Source organism: Callorhinus ursinus, unplaced genomic scaffold, assembly GCF_003265705.2.
Source record: "Callorhinus ursinus isolate GAN/ISIS: 27379988/994484 unplaced genomic scaffold, GSC_fseal_2.0 scaffold18, whole genome shotgun sequence".
NCBI classification, from domain to species: domain Eukaryota; kingdom Metazoa; phylum Chordata; class Mammalia; order Carnivora; family Otariidae; genus Callorhinus; species Callorhinus ursinus.
This window is the reverse complement of record NW_027397080.1, coordinates 31,268,575-31,280,510: the sequence shown is the minus strand read 5'-3', so window position 1 is coordinate 31,280,510 and position 11,936 is coordinate 31,268,575.

Sequence of the window (11,936 nt, the reverse complement as noted above, 5' to 3'; positions counted from 1 at the left end):
GGGGAGAGGCAGGCAGAGGGAGAAGCAGGCTCCCCGCCAAGCAAGGAGCCCGATGTGGGACTCGATCCCAGGACCCTGGGATCATGACCTGAGCTGAAGGCAGCCGCTTAACCGACTGAGCCACCCAGGCGTCCCTCTTTTTTTTTTTTTTTAAAGATTTTATTTATTTATTTGAGAGAGAGAACAAGTTGAAGGGAGAGGCAGTGGGAGAGGGAGAAGCAGGCTCCCTAGAGCCCAACTTGGGACTTGATCCCAGGACCCTGGGATCATGACCTGAGCCAAAGGCAGATGCTCAACCAACAGAGCCACCCAGGCGTCTCGCATAGTGCTTTTCTTTCAAAAAGCTCAGTGTTAATACACGAGTAGAGGCTCTCTGTATAGACAGATAAATGTCCTTTAAGACATTTAGCATTGAAAAATTCATGCAACAAAAGCCTTAATTCAGTACCTATTTCGTGAACATTTATCCCATGCAAGTTACTGTGTTAGATGTTTGGGAACACAGGCACAAGGAAGACAGAGGCCTGGTTATGGATGTTTTGGGGCATTCAAGGAACGCTGGGACATCATCAGAGAGAGGATTTCCTGTGAAGAACCCCAATCATCATCCCATTTGTTTGCTCCAAAGCGTGTGAGAAATGCAGTGACCTTCCAAACCAGTAGTCCTTGGAGAGAAGCTGGCCGTGGTTTTTGCAGCTGCCATGTGGGCTCAGGGTCGTGGAGAGGGATCAGAGGGAACAGGGAATATGTGAGAAGACGATGGGAGCCACCACAGGCCTGGAACTCTGCTGCCAAGTGGGCGATGGCGTCAGGAAGCATTTCTGAAGCATGTGGGGCCAGCTCTCACCTCTGGCAACAGCCCTTGAAATGCAGGTGGGAGCAGGGCACAGCGCCTACCCGGGCCACCAAGCACCGCGTGGGCCTCCATCCTCCACCCCACAATGGCGCTGTGTGGACGGGGTACCTGCAGCCAGCATCTACAAAAGGCCGCAGGTCCCTTCACCCCTTGTCATGCACAAAATGAGGCAAAGTGTGGCTCAATAATTTGCTCCAAGACACACCTTGGAAGGCACTTGAAGAATGCTAATTTAGTTGAAAAGAGGTAGCCATTTAAAATCTCTCTAGGGGCACCTGGGGGGCTCAGTCAGTTAGGCATCCGCCTTCAGCTCAGGTCACGATCCCGGGGTCCTGGGATCGAGTCCCGTATCGGGCTCCCTGCTCAGCGGGGAGCCTGCTTCTTCCTCTGCCTGCCGCTCCCCCTGCTTGTGTTCTCTCTTTCTATCTATCAAATAAAGAAATAAAAATCTTTAAAAAAAAAAATAAAATCTCTCTCACACACACCCACAAATAAATACAAAAAATAAAAAACAAAATCTCTCTCTCGCTCTCTTTTTAAAAAGTCTTACCGAGTAACCCGTAAGAAGCTTTTTGGTAGAAAGTCAGTAACTTCTAGACTTGGAAATGATAAATGCTTTTCTCTTTTTTTTTTTCAACAAAAATATGAGCTGGAATGGAAATGACTTTCTTCCAAAACACTTTAAAGAAACAAATTATCATGTGGAATCTCATTTTGAATGAATCAGAGTACAGTAAATCTCAAAATATCCACCAAACTGCTTGCTGTGGTTTTGCTAAACAGGAAAATGACTTCAGCAGGATGGTCTTTTTTTCCCTAGATCCACAGCAGGCGGCCCTTTGTGCTGTTCTGAAAACATCTTAATTCTTCCCCAAGTACCATGTTTCTTGGAATTGTTCACCGGAAATTAATAGTATTCTGAGTTTTCAAGTAATTCAAACCACCACTGACTTTGTCATAGTGTTTTGCAGTAACATAAAGAGCCAGGGAGCCAGCCCCGTTTATGACAGCATTAGTCACCATTGTACACAGTATCCCCCACACAAAGACGTGTGTTTCTGTCCCAGCTGCGTTCACTGGGCTCTGCTCTACCGGGTGGCGACAGCAAACAAGATCAATGAGTAAAATATGTGGGATAATGTCAAGTGCTAGGGGAAGAAAAGAAACTGGGCAAAGGCAGAGCTTGAACATGCTAGGGTAGAGGCAGAAGAGTGGCTGAAAATGATAGATCGGGTGGCCAGGGAAGGCGTCACTGGGGAGGTGATATTTGTGTAAAGCGCTCAACGGCGTCTGAGTCATCCGGGGAAGCACATTCCAGGCAAAGGGAAGAGCATGTGCAAGGGCCCTGAGGCCAGAGTGTGCCTGAGGAACAGAAGGGCAGAGCTGGGATGTAGTGAATGAGGAGGAGAGGAGTGAGGGATAAGGGTAGAGAGGGAACAGGGGCCACATCATGAAAAGCCTCATAAGGACTTTGGTTTTTACTCTGAAGGATGGCGGAAATACCTGGAAGATTTTGAGCTTAGAAGGGAACTGACCTGAACTGCGTGGAGCACCCAAAGCAGAAAGAGCAGTTGAGAGGCTCTGTTGAACCAGGGACTGCAGCACAGAAACTCTTGGGAAGAAGGGAAAGATCATTTCCAGTGTTTACAGACGGGCTAGGTCTCTCCAGACAAGGAAAAATGGGAGCGCAGAGCACTTGTTCAGATAACTGAGCAGTTGGGGATTAAATGTGTGATGTTATTTTTAGAAGATAGCATTTTTTTTTTTTAATGCTCTGCTACTGGTTTCTTGTATCTTTTAGAGCACACCGTGGGGAAAAGATAAGGAAGCATGACCTTCCAAGTATAGCAGTGAATTAGGAGGCCTTGTTTTCAGTTCGGGTCCTGATTTTGACCTTGTAATATCCTCAGGTTGGTTACGTAAATCTTCCTGAGCTTTAGTTTCCTCAGTGGGGAACATAATTGTTAATTACTTTATGGAATTATTTTGTCAATTAATAACATGTTAAAAGCGCGGTGGTCATAAAGTACTCAGAGTGTCTTTGTAATAGGCATGACACAGAACTGCGGTGGTGACCAATTAGTGTTGCTATTATAGGAAACACATGGAAGTTAGGCCCGAAAAGGCTCATGGACAGGAAAAACTGTGGGCGATGGGGGGTGACTGGTGTGAGGTTGGAAAGAGATGAGTGGCGAGGAGAATGACATTTAATTTCAGGACCTTTTGATATTTTCGGGCCGGGATTTTGCAACGCTGCTAACAAGGGATGGTCACTGAGCAGGATGCAGGACAGAGAGAGTGCTTGTTGAGGTGAATCGCATCCTGGGCCCGGGATCTGGCACCCGGTGTGTGTGTCACCTTTCTACCTTAGTCATACTCAGTTATTGTGTTTGACTTGAATAATTTGTGGTTTTGAGCAGTGTATTCGAAAGGCTGGCAGGGTTGACCTCTAACAGATATGCCGTGGATCATCGTAGGTAAATTGGGATACATGACACTTATTTTCCTTATTACATATGAATTTATCACACAAAACTGTGAAATCTCAAATAAGTTGGCACAACTTCTGATGAAGAACGAGGTGGACCACGTGGATCTTCCTTAAAGTTGCAGGATGATTAGTACAACGTTGCCTCGAAGATGGGACTAGAGGACCTCTGTCCATTAGGGTCACAATGTCTGTTGCTCTGATAAGGCCCTTTAAAGGCTTTCTTCATTCATTCAACAGATATTTTTTGATAATATACTGTGTTGGGTGCTGCAGGGCATAAAAGTATGAGTAAGACATGGTGCCTATTGTCAATGGGCTTATAATCTAACAGGGAAATAACTATAAAATCAGGCAGTTTGTGACGTGTGTCATGAGCAGCCATGAGGGTGCCATGGAGGTGACAGCGGGGAGAATCCTTCTGGCTCAGAGGTCAGGAATGCTTCGTGGAGGAGCTGACGACTGGGGAGGGGGACGGGAAGCAGTGCATTCAAGTAGAGGAAATAAAAAAGCCAAGTGATGCCTGCGTAAGGCTCCTTGGAGGAACTAAAGCCAAGTGATGCCTGCGTAAGGCTTCTTGGAGGAACTAAAGCCAAGTGATGCCTGGTAAGGCTGCTAGGGAGGGCTTCGCGGGCACAGGGGACACAAGAGGAGGACATTTTGGGGCCAAGGGCCCCACCTGAAACCCGTTGGGTGTGTTACAGAAGGGCGGCCGCCAGTTAGGCAGGAGCGAGGTGGCTCCGGGAGAAAACCCTGGTGAAATAGATTTGGGCCAGATTTTATATTTGAAAGTCAGGCTGGGACCTTTGCAAAGGGCATTTGAGGGACACAAATCTGCAGTGATGTAGAGGATGAACTGAAGGGTGGAGGAAGTTAGAGGTGAGAGGAGAGGATCACCGGGAATAGGAAATAACAGCAGAGACGGGCGAGGATGAGATTTTAAGGGGCAAAGACTAACACGACTTGGCGACCGGGGACCGTGAACCATGAAAAGGCATCCAAAGATCAGGGATTATTAAAAGGAAGGAAGAGGCAAAATTCCTCTAAAAAGGTTGATTGTGCAGGAAATTGGAAGACGGTGACACGGAATAGGGAAGTTCAGAGATGCCGTGTCAGTCTGGCGCACTATTATCAACTCAAGCCAGCAGAGTCTCGGAGACCAGCCGCCGTCAGTTGGGCACCTTGACCTCTGGAGGTGTGTGATTAATGTACGCGTGGTATTTCTCAACGCCTCATCCGCTCAGCGCCATCTAATCTCCTGGAACGTGATCAGATGTCGGGCTCCTGCTGTTTGAATTTATTTCCATTGGTTGTCTGTGTCAGCATGGAAGCGGACGTTTGTGCAGCTTTGGTGGAGAATAAAGGTCATGTACATACGTGCTTATTTCTAAATGAGCTGTAATTATATGCACAACTCAGGACTCCATGACTCACCTCTGCCCTCATTAACTCCACCCAATGAACTGCCTCTTTCATTCAAACATGAAGTCACTTCGTCCACTTCACTTTTTAAGTCTTGGCAGAGATTTAATGACTTTTTTTTTTTTTTTAAAGGAACCCGAAAGTTTGGATACCACACTCTCATGAGAGCCACCAAGGACTTGTAGGGAGACACATCCATTCTCCAAGTGTGAGCGGGTTCTGCGTTTCTCACTGAGATGCGGTGACCTTCTCCACCCCAACCAGTGGAGGTAAGAGCAGGGCAAGGTGTCCATAGCTAGTGAGCATGTGTCACACATTACACTTCTACCAAAGATCAAAAAGCATGGTGGACATTTTGGTTTCTTAATCCAAGTTGATTTAAATGCCTGGTGAGTGGGGAGAAGTAAAACAAACATGAGCATAACATCCTGCTTTTAGCTCTGAGAGAAGCAGTTCACAGGAAAAGGCTATAAATCAGGACAGGGTGGTGGCTGGTCCTGTGGTCCAGCACAGGGATGCTTTCCACAGGGCAGTGAACGGGAAGGGTAGAAGAAAACACTGGCATCCCTTCAAATTCCTGTGTACACTCATCTCAACATGTGTTTATTGAGTAGTGACTATGGTCAGAAGATCATTTTCAGCACAAAAGAGAGAGTTTCTGTTCTTTGCTATAATAAATTTACTTATTGACAGAGAATAGTTTCTAAGGTCAGTAGAGGGATTTGCAGGAGAGAATTTAGAATCCTTTGTAGGTGTGTGATACGGCCTTCACAAAACCAGTCCTGGAAACCAGTATCCTTGGTTGGTAATGACACTGAAAGTATTCCCCCTCCCTCCATAACTGCGAATCTTAAAATACTTTTAACCAGGAAATACTACAAACATAAAATAAGGATTCCCACGAGCTTTAAGATTTACTCTGGCTGAACCTCTCTGGGTTGCCCACATCTCAAGGTCCCAAATCTTACCGAATGCAGTGACCACAACCACCTTGTGAGGCCGTTTTATCAGCCCCATTTTAGAGATGAGGACACCGAGGCGCTGACGGGTTGAGTAACCTCCCCAACCTCGTACTAGTGAGTGGCAGAATGCGGCCTGAAGTCGGGTGCTCAGGTTGTGAATTCTCCGCTCTTTTACCTTACCAAGGCTGCTCTAGGAGAAGAGATGCCAGAAACAGACTCATCAGGGCCTATGGAAACAAAGAACCTATACCCCGAAGTGAAGGGAATTAAAAATCCTCTTGATAAACAGACTTCAGAGCTGAGCGCGGTTTGGTTTCAGAATCCCTTGTCGCCTATCCACCCTCTCCATTTTGGGGTTTAATGTTCAACAAGGTTATCACATGGAAATCCAGCAAGCAAATCTTAGGAGATTTTCAGGCCAAATCGTAAAACCCATAGTGTTTACATGGTCTAGATAAATTTTTATTGTCTATTTATATTTCAATTTCCTAAATGCTGATAGCAAAACTGCCCTTATATAAACACGAGAAGAAATTCCCAACACTCAAATATTATTTTTATCTACCTTCCCTATCTTGAAGCTTCTAGTCAGTTAGAAAATATGTCATCTTTCTGACCACCATCCCTCTGCACCTGCTCCTGAAGCTGGACGTAAGTCTAAGGTTGTTCTAAAGTTAATGATTAAAATCTTCGAGTGGACATTATTCATCATTTCTTGGGAGCAGTTTAGGGTCATCCATTAGTCTGCAGTTCCAAAACAGAATAAGGTAGATTCTTAAATGGCACAGTATGGATTCTGATCTCGAGAGAATTCCACCTGTTGTTAATGGTTTTTATATAAAGCACCACCTGTAGATCTCCACTTTTGAACATTTCCCCTCTTAACTGGTAGTCATGATTGTCAAGGTCACTTCCTCCTTTATCAGGTTGTTATTCAACCAGAGTCTTATTTTTCAAGGGAACACTCTTCTGAAGAAGGGTTCAGAAATACACAGATTTCTACCAAAAGAAATTTCTATATTTTTATCCAATGCCTGCTTCGAATACATTTTTCTAAACATAATCCTTTTTATCATCCAGACTCTTATGATTCATTCAAAAGAAATCCAGAGCCAAATCAAGGTTTTTAAACAATTATTTCTAAGGAGTGTGCTGTACAAGTTGACATATTTTAACTTTCTCCAGAGGTTATTTCAGGTCGGTGAATAAGGATATGTTCATGAACAGCAGAGAGTACATTTGTTGATTTTTAAAAGAAAACTCAGATTTGGTGAGACTAAGTTTTTCTCTGGTGATTCATAATCAGTTTTGCAACTTGAAAGCAGTTGATGAATCATTCAGTTTATGAATCTGCTGTCACTTCCTTAGAGAGAAGGTCTCCCTTTTCCTTATGGTTTTCTAAAGTTTGATTCAGTTATCTGAAAGCTGTCAAGGTCGACTCATGTTTCCTACTTCTCAAAGAAAGAGGATGTTGTATATCAGTCTCACCTTTATTGCCAGGTAAGAGGCTGGGGACTAGTGGTGTAAACTGTATGAGACGTCACTGCTCTGGGCTTCTCGGTCACTGCAGAATGGAGAGTTGTATTGGAACAAACAAACAAACAAACCCTATGGAAACACCAGTCCTGGTTTTCTAAGTTTTAAATATGAAGTGTCTTTTCAGTTATCTTGTTTCTGCTTCCCAGTGCAATAAACTCAAGCCACCTGGACGACTGCTGGGCGATATGACCCTTCACGAGGATGGAATGGCAGCTTTCACTGTAATTCTTCAAAACAAGACAAAACACCTTCAGGTAGTCGAGGAATAAATGTGGTATATTTACACTGACAAGGCCTTTGGGAAGAGAAAAGTGGTCTGCTTTCAGGGCCAGGCAGATCATTTTGCTGTGTTTCTGGATTCCTTCTTTTGATCAGGAAATCAGATCAATACCCTTATAGGGAAAGGTTCATTTGGGTCACAGGTGGGGCACTTTAGTTAAAGTGTCTACTTCTTAGTCCATATTAGGCAACAGGAACTGCCTGAAAGTCATTTATTTTTCATCCTGTGTCATTCAACCATAAATGACTCAGTTCTGATATTATTTACCAAGTTCCACTGGACTCCTAGGAGAGGCAGCTCTGCAACACATGTAATGCTAATCTTATACACTCAGCAGGGAAGGCAAATGAGTGAGTAGTAAAAGGGATGCTTTTTCCTTAAGATCATAATTAATTTAATAGCTGACTCACATCCCAGGGACTTGACAGAGTCCTCAAAATGCTTCATTTCTAAAATAATATAGCTTAACCTAAATTATTTTACCGTAAAATGGTCAAGCTTATTAAAGCTTAAGGGGGATTTTTAAAAGTTATACTTGAAACCATACGGGATTCGAGAATCTAATCTAGTAGCAGTAGCAAAGGTGAAAACATTATGAAACATTAACCTAACATTCAGCATGTCACAAGATCTTATGACTATTTTAAAAAATAGACTTCATTTTTATTTTAGAACAGTTTTAGATTTGCAGCAACATTGAGTAGAAAGTACAGAATTCCCCTATGTCCCCAGCCCCCCCCCACGCACAGCCTCCTTCCCTATCAATGTCCCACACCAGAGTGGTACCTTTGTCACAATCGATGAACTCACACTGACACATCATAATCACCCAAAGTCCATAGTTTACATTAGGGTTCATGCCTGGCGTTGTACATTCTGTGGGTTTTCACGAATGGATAAAGACATGTATCCACCAGTATAGTAGCATCCGGGGTGGTTTCATGGCCCTAAAAACCTCTGTGTTCTGTCTATTCAGACATCTTATTTTTTTAGTTTCAAATTAAGTGATCTAAATATGAGTGAAAATCCAGAAGTTTAAAAAAGTACAAGAACCCAAGTGTTGAGCTTAAAATTAATGGTTGTTTAAAGTCATGAATATTTTTTGCTTAAAGTGTACAATATCAAGTATTAAATGTCAACATTAGGATTTCATTAATTCAGAACGTGTGTCTGAAATTTACCTTTTCAGGGGCCATGGGAAAAAAATTGTTGGTTAAGTCAATTAAACAGTTTAAGTGTCTGAGAAGCTTTCAGCCAAGGGATAGCACCAACTTTCACCAATCCCCTGCCACCAGGGACTTGGCTAAAATTAAGGAATTAAACAACAAAGGACAGAAAAATCTCTGAAAAGTCTCCAAATAATTAGGAAAATAAACAACATCTTTCTAAATAACCCATGAGTCTAAGAAGAAATCACTGGAAATTAGAAAATATTTTGAACTGAAGGAAAGTGAAAACACAATATATAAAAATTTCTGACATTTAGCTAAAGCAGGGCTCAGAGGGAAGTTTATATCATTAAATACATATATTAGGGGGGAAAAGCATCTAAAATGAATAAGTTTCCAACTTAAGAAACTAAAAGAAAAAAAGGCAAATTATACCAAATATTTGCATAAGTAAAAATAAAAGTGGAAACTAATGAAATAGAAATCGCAGAGAAATATCAATGGAAGCAATAATCAGGGCTTTGAAAAGAATAATAAAAGTGATAAAACTCTAGCCAGAATCATCAAGAAGAAAAGAGGGAAAGCACAGGGCGCCTGGGTGGCTCAGTTGGTTAAGTGACTGCCTTCGGCTCAGGTCATGATCCTGGAGTCCCGGGATCGAGTCCCGCATCGGGCTCCCCGCTCAGCGGGGAGTCTGCTTCTCCCTCTGACCCTCCCCCCTCTCATGCTCTCTCTCTCTCTCTCTCATTCTCTCTCTCAAATAAATAAATAAACAAAATCTTTGAAAAAAAAAGAGGGAAAGCACAAATTATCAATATCAGGAATGAAGGAATGACATCACCATAAATCCTACAGATATTAAAAGGATTATGAAAGAACATTTTGAATAATTAATGCCAAAAAATTTGACAACTTAAATGAGACAAATTCTTTGAAAGATTCAAATACCGAAACCTACTCAAGAAGAAATAGAAAATCTTAATAGGCTTATGTCTATTAAAGATATTAAATCTGTAATTTTAAAACAGCTGACAACACCAGGCCCAGATGGCTCCATTGGAGAATTCTATCATGTACTTAAGAAAGAATTAGTACTATTCTTACACAAATTTTCAGAAAATAGGAGAGGTAACGCTTTCCAACTCATTTCATGAGGCTCATTTACTCTGATACCTAAACCAGACAAAATTCTTATAAATAAGGGAAATTATAGGCCAATATCCCTTATTAATAAAAGGCAAATTCCTTAACAACATATTAGCAAATCAAATCTAATTTTATATCCAGGAAATCAAGATTGGTTTAATTTTTAAGATCAATTAATATAATTCACAGAATAAAGGAGAAAAACTATATATTTGTGTAGGTGATCCCCAAGCCACCTTCAGATTCTGTGATTTTGAGGACTCACAGTATTCAGCATATAGTCATACGCATGACAGATTTATCACAGTGACAGAATATAAAGCAGAATCAGCAATGAGGTGAAGTCTGGAAGACAATAAGTTTAGCCTTCCAGGGGTCCTCTCTGTGCTTAATTCTTCCAGCAACACCTTATGACAGCACCTGTGAGTTGCTGTCCTCCAAGGAAGCTCATTAGAGACTCTGCCCAGGTTTTTATTGGGAACTGGTCACATAGGCACTGTGTGGCATATACCAAGATTCCAGACTACAAGTTAAGAAAGCAGGTGTTTAGCATAAACCACATTGCTTGTACAAACAGTTCAGGCACAGCAAGCCACCCTTACCAGTTCTGGGAATGGTGGGAACCCTCCTGAAATCTAGGTTCCCTAGATGGCAGCTAAAGGCCAACCTTGCAAACAGGCCTTTCAAAGTGTAGCAGGCTCCGACCTCAATTGATGCACTCCCTTCCCACCTAAACAAAACAAAACAAAACAAAAACACCCAAAACTGTTGGCAAAAATACATATTTATGAACTGCTGACAAGTTAGGAATAGAAAAGACCTATCTGACCCTGCTAAAGGATATCAACAACCTTAGCACTGACAATGCCCTTAATGGCAAAACACTGAATACTTTTTCCCTAAGACTAGGAACCAAACAAGGATGTCCATTCTCACTTTTCCTATTCAACATTGTACTGGAGGTCCTAGCCTGTGCAATAAATCATGAAAAGGAAGTAAAAGGTATACAAATTGGAAAGATGTAAAACTATTTTTTTAAAAGATTTTATTTATTTATTTGCGCGCGCGAGAATGAGAGACAGAGAGCATGAGAGGGGGGAGGGTCAGAGGGAGAAGCAGACTCCCTGCTGAGCAGGGAGCCCAATGTGGGACCCGATCCTGGGACTCCAGGATCATGACCTGAGCTGAAGGCAGTCGCTTAACCAACTGAGCCACCCAGGCGCCCTGTAAAACTATTTTTATTCATCGACAACATGATCTTGTATGTAGAAAATCCTAAGGATCTACAAAAAATGTTACTAGGAATAATTGAGTCTAGTAAGGTTGCAGGATATAAGGTCAATATACAAAAATCAATTGAATTTCCATATATTAACAATGAACAACTGAAAATTCAAATAAAAATACCATTTATGATAGCTTCTAAAATCATAAAGTACTCAGGGATAACCTTAACAAAGTATATATAAAACCTGTACACAGAAAATTCCAAAATATTGGGGAGAGAAATTTTAAAAGATATAAATTAATAGATAGCTAGACCATGTTCATGGATGGGAAGACTCAATTAAAAAAACAACAACTGTTAGTTATCTCCAAACTGATTTGTAGATTCAATACAATCCCAATTAAAATTCCAGCAGGTTTTTTTTTTGCAGAAATTGGCAAAATGATCCTAAAGTGTATATGGAAATGCAAAGAGCCTACAAAAAGCAAAAATAATTTTGAAAATGAAGAACAAAATTAGAAGACTCACATTATCTGGTTTCACGATTTAATATTCAGCTACAGTAATCAAGACAGTGTGTGGGGTTATTCCTCGAAAGTGTATTGTAAGCCCTAAGGGGTGACTGTGGAAGCAGCTGAAACAGCAGCAGCGTTCCTGTTCTCGGGCTGTTGAACACAATGGCCCGGAAGGAACAGGATCCCATCATCTCCTGGGGCAGGGCATAGATAAGGAGCTATGAAATAAAATAACCCTCAATTCCCCTTCCTGCCTCAGGCGATTGTTAACTCGAACATCCCATTCCTCCCTTATCCCTTAACCCCCCCCCCCCCCCCCCCCCCCCCCCCC